The 22226-nt window shown below is 39.8% G+C and overlaps 1 protein-coding gene across 12 annotated transcripts in view; it reads right to left on the bottom strand.

The window, feature by feature from the left end:
- Positions 1 to 21201, bottom strand: part of BAZ2B (bromodomain adjacent to zinc finger domain 2B) — a 101874-nt gene extending 80673 nt beyond the window's left edge. For 10 of the 12 annotated variants that reach the window (XM_031590846.2, XM_031590848.2, XM_031590849.2 and 7 more), the window contains exon 1: positions 20928 to 21200. The gene's annotated coding sequence lies outside the window, so the exon portion shown is untranslated. Of the gene's footprint in view, positions 1 to 20927 lie in introns of all 12 variants that reach the window. The other 2 variants (XM_031590852.2, XM_031590847.2) reach the window with 1 other exon arrangement.
- Positions 21202 to 22226: the final 1025 nt, after the last annotated feature.

The raw sequence follows: 22226 nt of genomic DNA, 5'->3' as shown, positions 1-22226 counted from the left end.
TCAAATATTTGGAAAATAATATTAATAATTCTAATATTGACATAACTACACAAACTGATTTCCAAGTGCTGAAGATCTATATATAAACCATGTAAAGAACGAACTTACTTGTCTCTCAGTGCAAGAGGCCACATAAAGGTTAACTCCTAATCTGATAGATTACTTAGTTTGGTACAGTTACAAATTAAGCTTCTCAATGCCTTTTGGTTTACTCAGGTGAAACACTGTCTACAAAACGCGCCAGCTTTGCAGCATTGTTTTCTTCTCACTCAAATCCAAATCAAGTTTAAGAGTGAAAAAGGAATGAACGTTATTTTCACCATTCACATGGCTGACCACCTCACACAGCTTGACTAGACAGTGTTCCTAGACTGATCTTCTAAGAATTCTCCTTGAAAGATCAAAAGCTATACAGTTCATCAGAGTCTGCCAGCACGTCAGGAACTGCTGGGCCATGAACCCTGCCTATTTGGGACCTTTCACTGTTACGATGGAGTAAAGCAATGGTGTCAGCAGAAACAAGAAAGCCTACGTTACGATTAGGAATTTTGAGCAAGACTCAAGACTAGTGAAAAATAAACTTTCAGCAAAGCTCATCTAAAAATGTTGAAAGGCTTTCACATCACATAATTAGTTTTCACTGACTACCAGTTTCCACAAACACGACATAGCTTTTCTGACTCAGCACTTACACAGATATAAGCCAAACACATTTATAAGTAAAAGGTGTCAGCCGATCTGTATAACTACCACATGTTTCACTTCCATATATTTCACACACAAGAATATTGATGTCAAGGCCATTCTCTAGCCAGTGGGAACATGCTGATTAACAACTCTGATGGCCATGCCAGCACAAATGGAAGAGAGAAACAGTAAGGAAAAATACAACAGTTCCTCCTCCTGACATCACAATCGGTGGAAGATAAAAATGAAATAAACGTGAAAAGAAATATCATTTTTTTTCTTTTCTAAAAGGAAGCACCATTTCATGCTTACTTTATCATCACTTTTGAGCTGAAGAACGGGAAAAAAAACATATTAATGCATTAGGATAGATTTTAAGTTCTTCCTCTGTTTAAAAACTACCTGCTATATTGAGACTAAGATTTTGGAGTGTATCAACTACAGCAACCAAGGATGGAATAGGAAGAAACAACTTTAGCATTCACACTGCCACTTGCATGAAATGAAAATATCGATGAAAATATAAAGCAGCTATTTTGAATACTGCACCACTCGCCACAAAGCAAAGTCACAAACTAAACTTCATGGGAATCTGTGTTAATCAAGAACATATATACACAAATACTGAACATGTACCACCCCAGACACACAGATGAACAACTGAGGGAAAGATAGAAAGTGATGAAAAAGCCAGCAAAAGGAAGGAGGAAAAAAGAAAATGTTATATACGAGCAGGCCTGTATGAAGAGCACATACTTCATTTTCTAAAAAATGATAATTTGGCTACATAAATTAAATAAAGATGTGCTTTATGTGAAAAAGGGGAAGGAATATAAAAGAATGCAGTGAATTCTTTGTATTATTATAACTCTAAGTAGAAGTCACTTAAATTTTTTTCTGTGTGTATTTTGTGGCAGTAGAGAGTCCACCTACATCTACTGCAGAAGTAGTATTGTTGAGGCAGAAGTCAGATACTTTTACAGTTACGTGCAATTGTTCTCCTGATGTGCAATACATACAAAAAGAACGTTTTCCAAATGAAATACATAAGGAGTTATATGACCTGAAGCGGGAAGCCCAATGTTATTTTTACAGCTCAAAAACAGAAGTCACTAACAGAAACTTTAAGAACAAACGAACAACAATACAGTATGTTAGAAATCTTAGCTGGCAGAGGTCTAGGAAAACAAAAGAAAATGATTTTCGTCAGAAAAAGTCTCACATACTGCTATGATCATATCATTTACTATGTATCAGTACATACATGTTACAGGCACAACATGAAAAGAAAGCCAACAGGAAGAGTTCTAACCATAAAAGAACCATGGAAATGGAGAAGAGTTTAACCTACAAACACACGTTAGAGATAACAAATAAACTATTACACCTCTGTGAACCCTTACCGAAGATACCATCTTCTTTAGGCATAGAATTGCTATTAGACACTGGAATATTCTTCTTACAGAAACTAATAGCCTCCAACCATTCACAACACCAGGTTCAGCAGGCACACACACACTTTTCAGCAGGCCAACCAACAGAAGACACAACTAAACACCCACTGACAACAGCTCTTGCATTTTTTTTTCTAGGTAAAAAACTCCTGTCCTGCACCAACATCTGTCGTACAAAACAGAACAGAGAGTGGCACTTCTTTTATGCACTGCATAAAACTTTGATTGTAATATCAGATTCCCTCTTCTGCAATTCATGAAATCTACTCTCCAGTTCTGTCCAAAAGAACCACATAGTCTGCCAGCCTTGTGCTGTTACGGAAGAAAAAATCCAAGTGTGATAGAGTACTTGTACATGTACTGGCAGTCATCATTAACAATAACCAGTATTAATAGCAGTACATAATATAATATATATTTCACAAATATTGATACATTAATATTAGTAGATGTAAGAAGTTGATGATATAACCCAATTGCGATTCAAATACCGCACCTTCGTTCTCATTTAATAGTGTTTAGCAAAATACTTGACTTTAAACAACAATGTAAATCATACTGGCTCATGCCTACTACGCTGTGATTAGAACACAGCTCTTTAAGGAATCACAGTGAAAATTACAAAATAATAGATCAGAGTATGTTTCTTAGTTACGCACACATTGAAGGCAGCATTTCTTTTCAAAATAACCAAATATATAAAAGTGGGCTTTTTTAAAAAAAATATTTCTGACATATATAAATTGTTTTGTTTTGTTTTTAGCATTTACTTTGTTTCTGAAGATCATTGTCTAACCAAGAAAAGGCACTGGGGCTTGTCAACTAACTTTAGCATGGTAGAGAAAAAGAAATATTATTTAACACTCCTCTTCCTAATATTCAAAATCATTGCATATTTACATGTCACCCTGTATGTTTTTCATATATGAAGAAATAAAAATTGATTATTGGAAGCATCAAAAATGAAACTAGTGAAGACATTTTATCAAATTAAAACAGTGAATCTGAATTAATCTAGTAAACTTTGGGAAAAATGAAAGGTTTCACATGGGTCAGTATGCAACTCATCAATCGTATCAAAAGCAATATGAAAGGCTGCAGCACAGCAAAACAATGGTATGAACAGACATCTTCAGTTATTTAGCCTTCAACTGCCAGAACAGATGGTGTGCTTGCTATATAAGCCATACTAACCTGATTTATCAAACTGCATGGTAAGCACAGATGTAAAGATATGTGATCTAGGAATAGCCACACTGCTGGGTGAAACCTATTCCATAGTTAGCTAATCACCAAACCCTGCTACAGTTAAGAGTCAGAAATCAGTTGAACTTACACTGGTCTAATGACACCTGACTTCTGTAAGCTAAATACAGGAACCTGTTATTCCGCAATGATACGACTTCTTTGCTGACAACAACAGCTCTTAGTGCCACATACCTGAATCAGTGCCATCTGCAATGCAAATACTGCAGCCTTTTTCGCAGGCTTTCACGTTGGAGAACCAAGTCCAACTCCTGCTGATCATATTTACATTTTACAACTTGGAAGTGAATCGTGTATGATCTACTGCTCCAGTGAAATCCAGCCCAGCAAATTAAAACAAAACAAACAAAAAAGCTACTGCACGTCTGTTAAAAGATTGCTGCAAACATCCTTTTAAACCCTGAATGCTGCTTTCTGCTGTCCTTGTACTAATCACACTTATGATCAGTTTTACGTATTGTTAGACACACAGATTGTGGTTCTGAAAAATCATCAGTTAAAACAAAAGCTCCAGAAAACTATTTATGTGTATGCACTTCATAAAGGCAAGCTTGTGTTTCACACATCATTGCAAAAGTTGTCTCTTTTGTACAAATGAAAAGACAACAAACCAGCGTGATTTCCATTGGCATATCCGTGCCCAGTAAGAAACACGTGCATACACAAGAACGATTCTAAAAAGTTTTCACCAAGAGAAGTATCTTACTGCTTGTAGTTACATACCTATCATTCTATTAATGTTACTTAAGAGCAATTCATGTTTTGCAATTAAAAATCACATCTAGATAAATTTATTCTGAAAAAGTAAGCCCTAGTACCTAGTACCCACATAACATATGCAAAAAGGTTTAATGCCAAAGCTGCAAGCGATGGATTTGCAATTACTTCGGGTTTCTTTATATGCACACTACTTTTGCAGTGCAACAGCAAAAAAAATCTCCTGTGAGTAAAGTGTTTCTACAATGGTCCTTTGTCCTTTCCTGCTGCCCCAAATTAGGTTTTTCAACAACCCACTTGGCAAAGACAGTGACATGGTGGAGATGCACATGCTAATGAAAGAAAGTACTACCATGGGTAGAGTTGGAATAGCGTAAATCCTGCCAATTCCTCAGCTGGCAAGCTGAACCCCTGCATCCTTTTCAACACAGTGACTGTAGGAAGTTAGCTTTCAGTGTCCACTCTCCTCTCCCTCGTGGCTGAAAATGAACTGCAAACAGAAGTTACTGCACAGACTCAGCTAGCACCCAGACAAACTGAACAGCCAGTGCAATCGTAAGGTTTTACACGTATTGACAACAAGCACTCAAAGAAGAAACATCCTGTGTAATTCATAGTAACAAGAAACACTGCAGAAGCCTTTTTTTTTTTTCCAGAAATTATTCGTTTCTTTCACAAAAGGCATTTGAAATCAATCTGCACTCACAATAAAGTGTAAATGCAAGCTAATCTGCAGCTCCCAGGCTAATGAGGATATGGATCCAAGACAATAATGTTTAAATATTTTCAAAAATCTACATTATGTAGAACCAATATTTCACAGCATTTCATACCACCGCTCTATGCACCACAATTAGCTTTTTAATTGGGATAGTACCTGACATCTGTAAGAACTCAGTGAGAATACTGCGCACACATCAAAGCCACACTTTTACATATAAAACAACTCAAATGCCACATTCACTGCATAAGCATACACACACAATTGTTTTCCTGTTATCTCTGATGATGATCTCTGGGAAAGACTGGGTTTTCTTTGATAGTCTGAAGCACGGTGCTAAACTCGGCTCTGCCCAGGAAGGGGGAAAATACAATTAAAACTCAAGTTTTTCTGACTACTATTATTCAGTGTCAGTGAGGTAAAATAAAAGTACCAGTTGATTTGAACAGCAGACTGCTGAAATCGGGTTGAATAATTTTTCTTGATAAAAAGTTAATTATCATGTTTGAAGACTAAAAAATCCCCAAATCTATAAAGCTGTTAGAATAGCATTAATGTTACTACTACTGAAGTCACACAGAGCCCAAATATGGACTAATTTAAGGCTGAGATGCTGCAAAATAACTCTACAGCCTTCGCTCTTTAGAAGAGCGACTAGGCCTACACTTGCATATGAAGGCAGGACACACATCTGACTCACATTTACACCACATCTAGGGGAAAACTTTATTTCCACATATTAAAGTTTCATGAGATCTTTACAATGCTCAAGTTCTGGCAGATAAAGGCCTCAAATAAGGTATACAAGCAAGCAAACAAGTGCCTTTATCTCCTTCACTGAAACAAAGCATGAGAGTAAGTATATCCCCTGCAGAAAACCAAAGTTTGTAACCAATGCTGAGCCAGTACATCCATCTCAACAAGCACTCGGCACCACATCACAGTCACGTAACAGTGCCCTGCACTGGATCAGTTTCTATGTCCCATTTAGAAAGTGTATCTATGAACTGGAGGCATCACTTTACAAATGTATATAGACTAGATATTAACCTATACTGCTAAGGACACTTCAATTAAGTAGGTAAATTAGGCTAACCAACATAAATAGCTTTCTAAGTAACTAATTTCCAAAAAGTTGTTTGTTTTTTTTTAATATCATTGGGATATCAATATACCATGTAACCTCTCCAAAGCAAGCAATCAATTTAAAATAATGAATAAAGAATAATTTACATTTCAACACTAGAATCATATGCAATCTTTTTCAAAGTTGTAGCATAATTATTCCTGTTTTTATAAGTTAAACACAGTATATCCATGTACAGTAAGACCAGACTAATAGTTAAGCCCACATTTGACAAGATAACACACACACAGGCCTCTCTCATTAAAAATAACATCTGTTATTAAGAGTACTGTCATAGGCAGTAACGTTCTGAGATACTTTTATTTTAAAACCTGCATTTCCAAGAGTTATTACCCACAAGAAAGCTCAGCTTTTAAGTACTATGTGGTTTGCACTGGCAGCAACAATAGGTAACCTGCTGCACTTCAAAACCGGCAGAACTGCCAACTCTATGCAAACTTCATGTCTCATCTTCTGGAAGCCTACTGGAAGGATTGAAGTAGTTTATACACTTATATTTACTACCACAGTCAAACACTGCTCAGAATTTAGCTGCCACTTACTTGCAATATTTTAAGTCTTCACTGTAGCAGCTCTGCGCATTCAATACACTGAAAACAACATAGTCCTCAAGTTGACTTTTTTTGTTGCTGATTTTTGTTTTCCAATCATAATCTACAGAAATTGGTACTTTTCATATAAGTTTGATTTACTGCTCTAGACTCAGAATTACTTTCCAAAGAAGCGAGAGAACTCTTACTGGCCAACTTACAATTCCTTTATGCACCCACACCTTGCACTAGTAGCGTCACCTTGTGCTCATTCCTCAAGTTCGGCCCTTTTCTGATAGCTTTTAAAAACATCATTAAATAACTCCAAGGCATAGTTCAACATAGAGAAGATTTTTAAGTACATAAAAATAAAAAGTTCTCTTTAAATAACATTCTAACAATATGCTGCTGCATCGCACTCCAAATTCTCTTCCTTGATTTTGATTAGCAATTACACAACTGCACAACACAGCCAGTACTCCAAGAAGAAGTTAAACCACTATAACATCATTTAAGACTTGAGGCAGTCCATAGTTCAAATGTTTGTTCACACAAACGGCATGTAACTGTTAAAGAATATTTTATCAGAGAAGGCAGTTTGGCATGAATGGAATTTTACTTGCGTCCACTAAATGTCTTTCAGTCATGGATTTAAGTAAACATTTCTGAAGACAGCAAGTAGAGCCAAAACGTTTGGTTTTATGATTCAGTGGAAAGATGCACTATTTATGTATTTACGCTTAAAGAAACAACATACATATATCAAACACTAAAATCATTTCCCAAAACCTAAAACAAAGCTGCTCTTCAACTCCATTTTCTGCTGAAACATGAATCAGATTATTCACAGCCTATTCCTGAAGTTCATAACAAAAAACCTAATTCTTAAGTGCTCTTTTTCCAAGTCAGATGAGTTACAAAAAGGGAAGCAAGAGTCACCAGACTAATAAGCATTTACATTATCCTACCCTCTAAAAACAACTGCTCCCATGAAAAGAGATGAGAAAGAGAAACTAAGTCAACCTCAATGGCTGCGTGCTCATTTTCTAGTTCTGCTTTTGCTCCACGGCAGCTGATGTGGCAGAAGGAAAACAAAAGAAGTTAAACAGCTGAGGTTACTTCACAAAAAAAAATGACCTCTTTACTCTAAAACACTAATAAACACAAATCACAAAATTAAAAGCTCGGTGAGATAAGTCAAAAAATAGTCCATAAAAATAATTAATGAAATGTGATCAGAAGCATCAAATTCTTCGTTTTGCTATCCAGTAAAATCCTTCACTTCACTTCCCATATATAAATACATACATTGCCATACCCATAGTTCCCATTAATTTACTCGTGCATATCTGGCACTGTTGCAGATGAGCTTGTCTGAGGGCTCTTTTTTCAGAACATAAATTGCCTCTGTATTCTCTCCATTTCTTCTGAGCAACTCAGTCTTGAGTTACTGAATGCAACTGACATCAAATTAAAATATTCGCAGCAACTATTGATAAAGTTGGCCATCAGCTCACAGAAGAAAACAATTCTGATTGGACAACACTTCAACCACTTCTACAACTAAAATACAGCAAATTTTAAGCAATCCCTTTGGTCTATGCATTGCTCTTTAGCTCTGCTTTTTCATGGAAGGTTTGTTTTTTGTTGTTGTTGTTGTTGTTGTTTGTGGGCTTTTTTTTGGTTTGGTTTGGTTTGTTTTTTAAGAGTATTTTCCTCCTGTGATCCTGGTACTCTTAGGATACACTTGTTTATCATCAAGCCCAATTGCTTTTCACCATTTATTTTTCACTCCGCTGAAACTAACAATAGGTTGTGGTCTATAGGTGTACGAGGATTTTTCCACCATGTTTCCTGCTAGCTTAAATGAAGAGTTACATGCATCAGTAAGAGTGCCTGTGGTGTTTGAAGAATTTATTCAATCAGCAGAACAAAAAGTATCTTCTTCTCCAGAATTAGTTTTCTAGAGATGGAAAAAAGGGAAATAAATACAGAACATCCAGGGCGGTCACTACATTTACAAACACTGCAGACCTAACAGCTTCACAGACAACATAACTGACACCTACATGGATATCCAGAAAGGGATATGAGAAAAATCTGTAAGGTTACGTTACCAAAAATTATTCTATTTCATATGGAAGAACGCATCTTAAACTCAGCACGAAAATAATGCAGTGATGAACCAAGAATGAACAACAGGACGAGTAGTGATGACCAAAATAACGCAGTGAATAACCAGGAGTCAGAGATGACTCATGTTCAATCCCACACAAAATAATAATAATCTTTACAGTCATTTGAAACTTACATGTAGTTTTGTATTATGACATTTATTAGTCCGTACGCACTAATTATCAAAGATCACACTGATATTTATAACAATATAAACAGCAACATTAATTCAAAACAAAGGTTCACCTAAACTACACACTTAGCAAAAGGAATGCTTTGAGAAAGAACTGTGGTACAGATCCCCTGCTCAGAAATCACAAAGATTACTCAAACACCACATTAGAATCACTGCCAGATACGCTCTATATTAATTTATATACGATCACCCGAAGTGCACAGTCATTTTCCTCACCGCATCTTTCAAGGACGATTTTGTCATTTAACCAGTTATCACGTGAAAAGCACTACATGTTTTATAAAATATTGGATTTTGTTTCACTGGATGGTTTTAGTTCCAATACTTTATTTCAGTCATACCTGAAATAACAAATTAGTTTTCTAATGACTTCCTTTATTTCAAGTATGAGTTGACAGCACTTGGCCGTAAGTCCAAGATCACGGAATCACAAGATATCAGTGATTGGAAGGGACCTCGAAAGACCATGTAGTGCAATCCCCTGCCAGAACAGAACACCTGGATCAGGTCACACAGGTGGGTTTTGAATGTCTCCAGAGAAGGAAACCCCACCAGCTTTCTGTGCAGCCCATCCCAGCGTTCTGTTGCCCTCATCGTGAAAAAAGCTTTTTCTGGTATTTACTTGGAACCTTCTATGTTCCAGCTAGCACCCACTGCCCCTTTTCCTATCACTGGATGTCACTGAGAAGATCCTGGCTCCATCCTCATCACGCTCACCCTTTACATATTTATAAATTCCCATTTTGACTGCTGCTGAAACTCCAATATTAATAAGCAATTACAAGCATTTATTTAGAATCAATCACTGTGTGTGTTTAATTAGTGTTACCCTGCTTTCCCCCGCTCCATTTTTATCACCTCAATTTGGTCAGTGATGAACTTCAGACAGTCATTAAGTATCCTGAAACTCTTCAGTTCATTTTCATCTTTTCATAAGCATGGTATTTTTTCATCATGGTAAAAGTTTCATTAACAGAAAAACTCAGCCCAGCCATCATAAAGACAGGCAATCCAGTAAAAGAACCCATACAGGTCTCAAGGTTTATAAACACTTTCTGAAAGGTCAGAATTTGCATGATGTCACAATTTATTCTTAACCTGTATCTGGGTGTTATTTTATCAGAATAGAACTTCTTAAACCTGAATTTCAGTAAATGAAACTCTATAAAGCACTTTGTGATGTAATAGCAAAGTTGAGATTCTCTTACACAATGAAGTGTATACACAAAGTAATCTGATGCTCCTTCTCCTTTTTAACACAACACTTTAGAGTCAGTTTTCCATCTTTCTGTCCAGTAGCACCATGATTGTTAGGACGGATCTTCAAAACGAGTAATGTCGAACTTAAATTATGATACCCCAGTGGAACAAACTACAGACAGGCTCAATCACCACGCCAACTGCAGAATAAACAAACTTTGTTAAAGAGACAAAATCAAAGATCTTTTATGCCTCTTCCTTCACAGGAAGTGAAGTTTTGAGCAGTTTTGACTTGAAAAAATGAATATTAACTGATTTTGTGAATGTACTTTCACAAATGTGTTCAATCAATTTGAGTACCAGTCATTTATTTACTTAACATTTTTTCTCCAATTAAACTGTCCTCCTTGAAATGAAGAAATATGCATGAAAAACCATGAAGACTGCTCACGGTCTGGACTGACCATTATAAAGAAACCGATTTGAATTTGGCACTGATTTATCACTTGAAAAATTACGCAAACTCCTGCAGAAAAAGAACTAAAAATGATTTGTTACAAATGGTTCAAATTATATATAGAAACTAAAAAGAGGCTGCTAAAGCATAAGACTGTGTGTACGTAGAATATAATGAACATGAAAATCTACACACGTTATCACGCTAGGCTAGCACTCAAGTTTTCTGTATTACTGCCTACACTGATGAATGCAATAGGAAAAACAATCACTGCAGAATTAGCCCTTCTCTCAGTCCAAGTTATACTAAATGAGTAGAATGCAAGCTAGTTCTGTTGATGTCAGCAAAGCAAAACAAGCCACTCAGCCTTCCCGAGCACATTAGAGGAGACCCTGCTGAACTGTGTTCTCAACTTGTCCTAGAACACATAATAAAGATCATGGCAGAAGATGACTGCTCATGTGTACATACGAAGCACTTTGCAAGGTACTAAAGCTGCAATGATTACAGACAACATTTAGAGGCAAGGACATTAAAAAAGGAGCAGCTGTCCATCTCACACGTCTGTTTCACGATAGTAGTCTTCAAAACTACCGATGGAGCTTTCCAAATATATAACTTTGTGACTGCAAAATAAATAATACCATTAGCTACATTTAAATGCACACCTGTATAAACCCCTTGTATCAACACAGTAAACTCTGCAATCTGCTCTATATTTACAGCACCATAATAGTGAACACAAAAAGCTTACTGACAATTGTCAGGGTAAGAGAAAAAAAAGATTGATATGCAAACAACACCTCTCAAAAAAAAAAATAAAAATAAAAATCAAGAAAGTATTCCAAATTGCCATACATCTAAAAAAAAAAAAAAAAAAAAAAAAAAAAAAAAAAAAGAATAGCATAACCTGTTCCTTTTAGTTTCTTACATAAGGAAATAACAGAATATTTTTCTTCTAAGTGATTGTAATTACTAGTGGACTTCACATTAGTTTTATCTTATAAGATCTTTCCTTCCCAGCACGCTGCCTAACTGTTGATCACAGCATGATCAAGACGCTTTTTCATAGTCATAAAAAACAGGACTTGAAATTTAACCCTTTGGATAAGGCTAAACATGGAATCAATACTTTCCACTCTTGTTCACTTGGCTCAGTGAAGATGATATCTTATACATTTACGTTTTAGGAAGGAAAAAGCTTCCAAAAATACATATATTTTTTAAGAGGTTTATGAGATTTTTTTCTTCACATGCAATTCTTATCTTTTTAAGCACTACTAGAAAGAGAGGTAAGGGTCTCACATCGCACATTGCATTGAGGGGAGACTCAGGCTGGCTATTAGGAACAACTTCTCAAAAGAGTGATGGAATCACTGTCCCTGAAGGTGTTCCAGAAGGATGGGGGTGAGGTAATTAGAGACATAGTTTAGTGGGCAAAAGTGGTGGTAAGTGGATGATTGGATTTAGTGATCTTAGAAGTCTTTTCCAGTTGTAATGATGCTATACTATCACAGCTGAGTGTAAAACAATAACGGGCTGTACGTAACTGCTGTATGTTAGGAATACATTCTTCCTATAAATTCTTCTTGGTTTTCTAAAATTTACTTCTCCAAGCCCTCTCGTATGCATTACATAGCAAGTAAATTATACAGATGCTTCAGCATCCTTATTTGATAGCTGTCTGCAAGTTTTAAAAAAAAGGAAAGAGCACAACAGCCTTATCGAGGAGAAGCTGGCAGTATGCCCCGCAAGGACTCGGCAGTCGTGTCATCCGTACCGTGTGATCCCACACCCAGTCATTTCGCTTACATCCTGACTTACAATTTTTTCTCCAACGAATTCAATTCACGATTGCAAAAATGAGTGCTTTCTCTACTAAGTTTTCAGAAAGATTGAGAATTGCTGGAATGCATAGCAGAGATTTTTTTTTAATTTATTTAGTAGTACCACTACACAAACGTCTGCATACAAGTTAAATAAATAGATAACCCTTGTGCTGTTTAACAGCATCCTCATCCACACCCTTCCATTGTCTTTATACCAGAAAACAGACCTCAACTTTCTTCCCCTTTCTCACACAATCGTTTCATTTACACTTTATTTCGGGTAACAGCTTTCTAACATGGTCTATACTAACAAAACAGAAAATATTTCATTTGTGCTTTGTTGTCTGAGGAAGAATCAAAGACAGTTAATACTTACACTACTGCTATTCAGGGTTTCAACAAACAAGAAGAAAAAAGAAAGAGAGAAACACATCAATTTACTTTTCTTTAGAGCCCTACTTAATTTCACTGAAACAGGCAAAACAGGCATCCTGTTACTGGAAATATCAGACTAGGTAAGTAAAAAGTTAGAGGAATTCTCCTGGCTTTGAAAGCTCTTAAAACTATATGATGGAACTGTTGAGCACTCTGCTCTTCTGCCTGACTTCTCTCCTAAGCTACAGAGCTTTAGTCCCAACAAGTATCTCTGATCTAGCTCTTTCATCAACATTGAAAACAAGCACTGAGATGATTCAGGTTACTCCAAGGATGAAAAGTGATCAGAGATGCGGTGGAAAAACACTACTTTGCATTTCTTATGCTTTAGCCATTTTAAAAGTGCTGGAACTACTTTGAAAAATAATAACAATAATAACAACAACAACAAAAATACCCCAGTTGCAGGGAGATACAGTTTCTTCTATTAAGCTAAATAATACAACTTGAAAACCTGGCTTGTATGCCCTTCTCCAGATATTTTTAACTCACTAACACGGAGAGGAGGAGTTCTTAAAGACTCTCCATCTTCCTGGTTCAGCACATAGGAAGTAAGAATTTATTTCCTTCTTGCCTCAGCAAACCTTTCTGCATACTTGTGCCAGATTATGAAGCAGAAACTTGGAACATACCAGCTCAAAAGATGTATGGAAGCAAGAATTTACAGCGTCTCTTCCCAAGGGAACTGAAAATGTTTAGATATAAAACTTCTATAAGTCTTAATATAATTTTCAGTCACTAAAGAAAGTAAAATACAGAAAAGTTACCAAACTAAGTGTACAAACTAGAGGAAATGGTTCTCTTTATTTCTAACCCGGAAAACAAAAACTAAAACAGCAGCAGCAAAATCAACAGCACTTATTAAGACAGAAACCTTAACTTACAACCATCACCACTGACAGATACTGCTAAGGGTGTAACAACACAGAATCCTACCCCTATAAAAAGAATCGTCATTTGTAACATACCCCTATTTTTCCCCCCACGTTGTGATGCTGACTCTTCTTACCATTTTACAACACCACAAGTTTGTGTATCTTCACATTTTACATCTTTGTGTTTCTCTCCTCAAACGCTGGCACACAACGCATACTGCAGCAACCAGCTTTAGCAAAGTAACCTTGGATAAATCTGCACTTTTTCACCCCCCAAAATGAAAAGAACCAAAGGACTTCAACAGTTGGCTGCCATAACATTTTTAGGCTGCTTTACATAAACAACTGGTAATTAAGATGTGACTGCTGGCCCTTATATTTTGCTTCTCCAAAGCTCACAGTTTATCATTTTATTCAGCATTTTGTTGAATTAATTATTTAACATTGAGACTGTACTATCTTGCAGGTTCACCTAAACGCAACAGCCTCTGTGATGGCAGCATCCAAATCTCAAATGCAGGTAGACCAAACAAAAAAAAAAATTAAAAAAACGTAGCTCAAGCACAGCCACCAGATGTGATTGGAATGGTTTTTAATGGCTTGCAAATGACAATGTGCTTGCTATAACCAGCTGTTCTTAAATTATGAATATGCAAACCATTCACGTTAAACCCAAATCCCAGCACTACTCCTGCAAAGAAATCCCAGTAGTTCTTGGTTGTTCTACATGTTAGCTCTGTTAAGGATACAAATAGCAGTAAGCTTCAGAACAAATAGGACCAAACTATTGGCATTCCATGCATTAAGTCCATTATCACAGCAGGGGTTCTCAATCTCTGGAACTTTCCTATAACAGCTCAAGCAATATGAAGATTATCTCCCATCGAAAAGTAAGTATGGAAAATAAAAAATAAAAAAAAAAAGAAAAGAAAATGTCAGCAGCATAAACAAATTCCATCTGCTAATGCTATTCACATTGTTGGCTCTGACCTACCAGAAGGCTTGTACCAAGCTTCAAGCATTTAAAAACATCAATCATAAAAAACAAAGGCAGGACATTGAATTATACAGTATTAACCTCCAGGGTTTGCATATAAAGACCTAAGATTTATTTATGTCCCAGCACGTTAAGAGCTTCAGTACACTGTCCTTTACACCAAACTGACTGCCAATTTGATGAACCTCTCTGCCCTCAGCAGGAGTGCAGCGTCTGTGATTAATGAGTGCGTGCTTCTGGAAAAGTGTAAGAACAGAAAACAGGGAAAATCCACACAACGACTTCTGTACACCCCGGCTGGGTCACTGCAATAATCATCTGCAAACTAGACTTCTCTTATACAAGAAAACACTGAGGGAGCGCTATGGCTGTGGGGTTTTTTTGCTGATTATATTGACATACCACACAACCACTGTTCTACAATAATAAACAGTACATTGCATTTTGCCAGACATTTAAAGAAACTTTCAGCATTAAAAAAAAAAACATGTCAATGCAAACTGATTATTAAATAAAGCCACAAACAGAAGTTGCTAGCTTCATATTCGAAGTGAAAGAAAAACCACTAACCTAGAGGATTTAGAAGTTCTGGCTTCACATCCAACTCAGAATCTTGATAGGGATTCCAACTCAAGAGCAGCTAGGCAGTGCATGTTTTGTAACATTAAAACAACATTTAACAAACGTTCTAATAAAACCCTATTTTACACTTCCTCTAATTTCTAAGAACAGGCTTTTCTATTATTCACAATTCAAAAGGAATCATCCTTTGCAACAACTCCAGAGCAAAAGTTCAACCTGAGGGTCTAAGGTGACACTGTCTAATAGTTGCTACGTGTTTTCCAGATCTACCACTTTTGTCAAGGTTTTATGCTGTGAAATACCTATTAAAATTAAAACCCCATTGCTTTCACTGGGACTGTTAGTAGTAGTAGTATTGTTCACAATACTAACTAATCAGGTAGATAATTTTTTAGATGGTGCCTTTACACGTCCAGTACTTGGAGTTCAAAAAGTTTATGCAGTGCCTCCCTTGGAGGGCGGTTTCATCTCTGCAAGCTCTTTTTGCAAACTACCAAGGCTTAACACATTCAGCTCTTCACAATGCCTGACCTAAATCAAGTCAGAAAAACAAAAAGTCATGTGTCCTTCTCACTCAGAAAGCAAGACATTCAGGAGGCCCTGATGCCATGAGTGGGAAGGAAAGGGGAGAGATCTTATGTTAATGGTAACGGTCATCATCCTTCTGAAAAAATAAAACAGATACTGACTTGCGTGCTCTTTTTTTTTTTTTCAAGCTTGCAGAGATTACATCTGAGATATCCCCTGACACTATCAAAAAACACTAACAGAAAGATAAAATATTTTTATTACAAATTATGTAAAATGCATAAATTAATTACGTTAAAGTAAGGAAAGAAAAACCCTGCATCTTCATTTTCTTATTACTACATTAAAAAACTGCAAATGCACACAACATCTCTACACTGAAGTCTTCTCATCACCTGGTGGTCTCATTAAATGAGAGTGTGGGAAATAAAATAAGTCTCTCTTTTTTAAAGAAATAAGTTTGAAAGACATCATAAACCTTGGTGATTTTGTTTTCAGTAAGAAATCCACTGTCAAATTTAAAAAGAACACAATTTTTTTCTTTAATCTTTATTTATTTGGCAAAGAACGCTCAAACTGGGGCATTATATAACTGTAAATTTAGAGGCAGTAGAAAAGTAAAAGGGTAAGAACTCAGCTACTATGAGAAGTGGTGTGCTAATTGAATAAGATGCTCTTCTACATTTTTAGTTTATATCTTAATCACATATTTTCAAGGTAAAACTGAAAAGTACATTACTTTTCTTGGCCATTCTGGAAAGACTATATGAAAGTACAACCCCAAATTTTAAATGCTCTGCGCAGGCAACTTCAGTACTGAAGCAGCATTGCTTTTTCCAATTGACAAACCGTGCATTTCAGTTTTCAAAGTGTCTAATAGGAAAAGCACAGATCAGCCATGAACACACCCTTTCTTTCTCTTCTACCAACAACTTCTAAAAGACTCACTGCTCCCTGACAGAGCCCTAGCTTGCACAGCTGTGCAATGAACACATTCTCACCTCCACAGAAGTACTCAGAAACTCAGAGAAGTGGTAACTCAGCTCTTGCTAACTATTTCTGTAAAACCAAGTAGGTATATTGTGAGGGATGGTAAAGAAATGGATTTGCTTCCTCTAATCTAATATTGAACAGTCTTGTTTACAGTCCTAGATCCCAAGAACTCCAAAATCTCTACCAATCACATAAAAGATGAACAGACCATTGTCCTACCATTGCACGCTGAAAATATAACAAACTGATTTTTAATCTAAAATGTAACAGTAAAACAACAACAAAAAATTTAAGCATACCTTCTTTTACAAAAGACATTCAATTTACCCATTCTAGTGAGGTGAGAAAGAACAACTACAGCTACATTTTGGATTTCGCACAATGTTATCCTCACCACTAATACAAGATTTCTTTAAACAGGCTGTCTGACATACATTCCATTCTGTTAACGTTCAGGATGCTTCACAGTGAACAATTTAACAATGACAAAAAGCACTGCTGCCCTTGATGCCCATGTCAGTATTCCTTCTGATGGCAACCTAAGACCACAAAGCACCTTAGGACATGGCATGGCACCATTTATTGGACGCGCAGTAGTAAAACAGAAACAAACCAAAAGCTGAACCACACTGCAGAGAAAACTGACTTGGGAAATCCTCACTGCATCAAATTCGCTAGATGACGAAAACATGGAGTACTACCCTTCCATAATCTTCTATTAGAGTAACATCACCTTATTCGTCAAACAAAACAAAAACTGTTCTGTATTATTACAGTACATTTTTATCCTACTACAGCCTTGGATCTCTGACAAAAACAGACAGGTTCTGGGGCATTACCTGTTCTTTTTACTCCTACCTAGCACCAAGAAGAAAGTAAAAATTCTTTAAAGAAACCTGTATTAGGGACACAAAACAAGTGAAGTAACTTGAACTGTGGGATCCCCTTACTGTATTCAGTGTGTGTAGGAAACTGCATTTTTGGCAGCACTATCTATACTTCCCAATGACTCCAATCTTAGTTCTAAATATGCCATATGCCATTGTAATACTGTAAAACTAGAAGCAGTCAAGTACCTCCTCATCCTTAATTCAGGGAGATGAGGCAGAGCACAAACTCCCCTTTTGCAGCTGTGATATTCCACTTCTTGCAGGGACACAAAAGTAGCAAGGAAATCTTTAACAATTGCAGTTCAAGCAGCCAATGACTGTTCTGTTTCAATTCGATGACACCAGTAACGGCTTCTTAGCAGCTCCATGAAATCAACCAGCTGTCAAGTCGATGCATCAGAAGGAACAGTTATGCACTCCCATAAGAAAAAGCAACACATCAGGATGTTTTCCGAAACATCTGCTCCTTCACACTGCAGTTCTATAATAAACATGCAAACAAAGGAACAGGCAACAGGACCCAAAAAGAAAGACTTCCATTACTTCCTTATTCAAGTTTTCTGTGTCTCAGAAACACATGCCAACCCTGTGGCAATTTCTCCCTACCACGAGGTCAGTAAAACCAGCAAACAGTCATACTGCAATGCCTAACCGTGGCTAATTTCTTGCACAATATAAAAATAGTGCTAATTTATCCTCTAAAGAGATAACTGTCTTTGCTTATTTTCATTAACACCTTTCTCCCAAAATATAAAAAGTTCACATTATCCTTCCCCTAACCCCATTCAAATAATTTTACAACATATTTTCAATACACTGATTTACAACAATCTACAAGAATGAGTCTTAAAAGCACTTGGTTGTTTGTTTGTTTGTTTGTTTGTTTTTTTCCCTAGCAATATAAAACTGCAAGGAAATGAGTACAGAGGTATTTAGTTTAAAAAAAAAAAAAAAAAAAAGATGATGAATACCAATAGAGCAATTCCAGCTTATTACAGGTACACCTCAGTCACAAAACTATTTTGTGCCATTCAGAACTGACTTTGAGCCACTCCTGAGAAAGGTGCACTGCCCTATTCTTCAGGGCAGTCTATTTCTTTTGCAGCACTTCAACAAAAATGCACACACAGTTTACTACAGGTATGAGACCTCCAATACAGTAACTATCATTGTCTGAAACTGCTTATCCTCTGTTGCTCACCATTTGTAATCTACCAAATCTTCTAAGACCTTAGCTGCATGTATAATTCAGAACCATCTGTTCGATGTGCTCTTAACTACTTAAACATTTCATCTACCTCAGGTGCACGTAGCTGCCAAACAGCCGATTCCATCATGCTTTCCAATGCATTTTAAAAGCCCTACAAACAGCCAGGCAATCCGACACTTCTCCAACACGGCCCTTAGGATACTTTACACATATAATTCACCATCATGTTTGTCAGAAAAAGTCTCAACATACTAACAGGCATTTCTATTACTTTTTATGTTAACGGCTATCAGCATTTTTCTCAACCTTGAGGACAAAGGAAGGAAGGAAACTAAATACAGACAGTTTCATCTTCTCGTTAGTGCAACTGTAAATATGGAGCAAGTAAGGTGACTATAGGAAAAAGAATGGAACAACAGACCTTTACCTAAAATAGGTATTCCCTATCAACTGCCTAATGTTGTAGTAAGCCTTACCACGTGACAAGAGAAACTTCTAAGAGATCTTAAAGAAAAAGTGTAATTGAGAAGTAAATTAAAAGAACAGTGCCTTTTGTTGTTTCCCTTTTCACAGCAGCTGACACGGCCTGAGAGCAGTACTAACAGAGATTTTTTTAAGTAAATGAATTCAGCACAGCGAGTACACAGCACCACCATTAGATAGCATCGGCAACACTGGAAAGGGGGAAAGAGAGGAGGAGCGGAGAGACTTTCCGAGAGGAACCTTTTAACAATACGCTTAAATACGCCCCAAAAACGCGCCAGATAAAAGCTGGGACAGCTGTGTATTTCCATCACTCCCATGTGCTTCATCCGAAATAGAAACTGTTTACTCCTCTGGGGAAGGCTCTCGACCAAGTTTTCCACGTATGCCTCACCCCAAATAACTGCTTTCTGTACACGCCAATAACACGTCCCTCCGAAGGGTTTTTTATTTAACATAACAACTTCAGGTAAAAAGGGGGTGGGTGGGTGTGGGGGGGGAGACGGGGGGGCGGTGAGGGCACGGGAGAACAATGCAAAAGCGCGAGTGTTTCCCTGCTGGTCACACAAGCGGACCCCGCTCCCGCTGCTCCCCCACAGCGCAGCCAGGACCGCGCCGCCCGCTCCCAGCGCCACGGGTCGCCGTTCCTGGGAGCGCACGCTCTCGGAAAAAATCCCCTTAAACTTAACATGACGTCACCGCCCATCCCCGTAACATTTCCTAAACTTTGAGTCGGATCCAAAAAGACTTTCCGGATTTCCACTTATTCCCCCTAAAAAAGACGGAGAGACTCGGGAATACCAATTTGCCCAAGATGGCGAAAGGCTCGTTGTTTGAAGGGCAGGAAAAATGGAGGAGATTGTAACATACACAAAGGGATAAATTTCAAGCGCCCGGCCGGGGCCGCGGCCGCCCGGCCCCCTTCGCGAGGAGCAGAGCGCGCACAAAAGACGACGGCGGAGGCTCCGCGCGCCGCCGCTCCCCGCCCGCCCCGCACCCCGCCGGCCCCGAGGCGCCGCGCCGGCGGACCAACGGCCGCGCACCCGCGGCGGCAGCGCGGAGCTCCGCGGAGGCCCCGTTCGACCGAGTGGCGCCGGCTCTCCCGCAGCCCTCCGTCAGCGGACGCTCCGCTCCGCGCCCCGCCAGGCTCGGGCCGCCCCGAGCTGACAGCCGGACCGGCCGGGGAGCGCGGGCCGAGGGCAGGGACGCGAAGCGGGCGGAGCGGGGCGCAGCGCCGCGCCGAAGGGCCGCCGGCACGGGAGGCCGCCGGCGGAGCCGCGAGCGGGCCGGGCCGGCCCGGGGACGGGCTCGAGGCCGCCGGTAAAGTTTAAACTCGCGCGGGACCGCGGCCGCCCCGTCCCGAGGCGCCGCGCTGCGCCCCGACCGCCGGCTCCGCACAACAAAGGGACGGCCCGCACCGGCGGGCGGAGCGGCGGCCGCGGACGGAGGCCGGACTCGGTGCCGGGCGGCCCCGCGCGAGGCTCGGCGCCGCGGAGCTCCCCCCGCCTCGGCCGCCCCCGAGCGCGGCGCCCCCCGCCCCGCGGCCCGCACTCACCTCGCGGCCGGCGGAGCTCTGCCGCTGCCCGGGCGCCGCTGCGCGAGCCGGAAGGCGGCCCCTGCCCGACGCTCCCGGGAGCCTCGCGCAGCCCCGGGAAGGGGCGGGGGCGCGCGCGGGGGCGCGCAGTGCCGCCGCTCCGGGCGAGGCCGCTCCCTGCGCGCGGTTGGTGCGGCTCCGCCGGCCCAGAGTGACGTCAGCGACGCGGCTCCGCTCCGCCGCAATCAAAGTTGTCGCTAACGCGCCGGGAGAAGGGGAGAGCCGCTCCTCTCGCTCCGACCCCGGGACGCCGCGACCCGCGGGTGAGGCGCCGCGACCCGCGGCTTCAGGGCTGCCGACCGACCCCGCCGCGCGCCGTCATTTTGTGCCTACGGGAAAAGTTGAGGCCGTGCGCGCCTCCCGCTCCGCGGCGACGGGGCACGGCCGCAACGGTCGCGTTCCGGGATGGATCTCGGCCGGGAGGAACGGCCGCAGCTCGCGTGCCCGGGGTCGCTGCTCCACTACAGGTAAGCTCGGGTAGGAAAGGAACAGAAAATAGCGACGAAGGTGCTTTGCTACAGCGGCCATCGGCTGGGGCGAGAAGGCGACCCGTATTCCCAAGAAGACATTTTCAAGAAACCGAGCAGCTCAGAGCTCCGAGTGGAAGCGAGGGCCAACTTTCGTACTTCGCGAGAACAGGGTAAATTCCAGCAGAACCAGCGAAGCGAGGCAGGCGGTGAAGTCACCGCGATGCGGAAGCACTGAGGTTTACGGGCAGTTGGCACGGGCACTTAAAAAAAAAAAAAAAAGCCTGTCCTGAGCCAACTTCACCTTAACGATTGTGAAAGAGGACGAGGCTGCGCTGCACGGCGACAGCCCTTGGCGTTGTGCACACGGTATCCTCTTTTTCCTTTTTTTGGGGGGCATCGTCTCAAACTCAGCCAGGGCTGAAGCGCACTTCAAGAGCCAAGAACTGCTCTCTGTAAACCGTAGCAGCTGAGATGTAAGATTATGCCATAGCACTGCGAACACCCGAGTTAGTTCAGGATGAACTACTTGGAACTACATCTACAAAACTCAGAAATGTTTGCTTCCTTCACCCAGTTAATACACACATTTTGAAATCAATCTTATTTCTAAATAAAGCTGATCTCAGCATAAAGAAATATGTGCAAGCAGAAAGATGCCATTGTTTTCCGTTTCCTCTTGAGCCACTGTGGCTGTGATTTTAATTGTGGTGGAGGATCTTCATTAGTATTAACACATGGGTAGACTTCATAAAGCTGCTTCATTAGCAGGGAAAAAAAAGCTTGGCAGCCG

This window comes from Phasianus colchicus, chromosome 7, assembly GCF_987193195.1.
Source record: "Phasianus colchicus chromosome 7, bPhaCol1.hap1.1, whole genome shotgun sequence".
Taxonomy (NCBI): domain Eukaryota; kingdom Metazoa; phylum Chordata; class Aves; order Galliformes; family Phasianidae; genus Phasianus; species Phasianus colchicus.
Note: the sequence above shows the minus strand (reverse complement) of the source record. Positions and strands in the feature narration are given on the sequence as shown.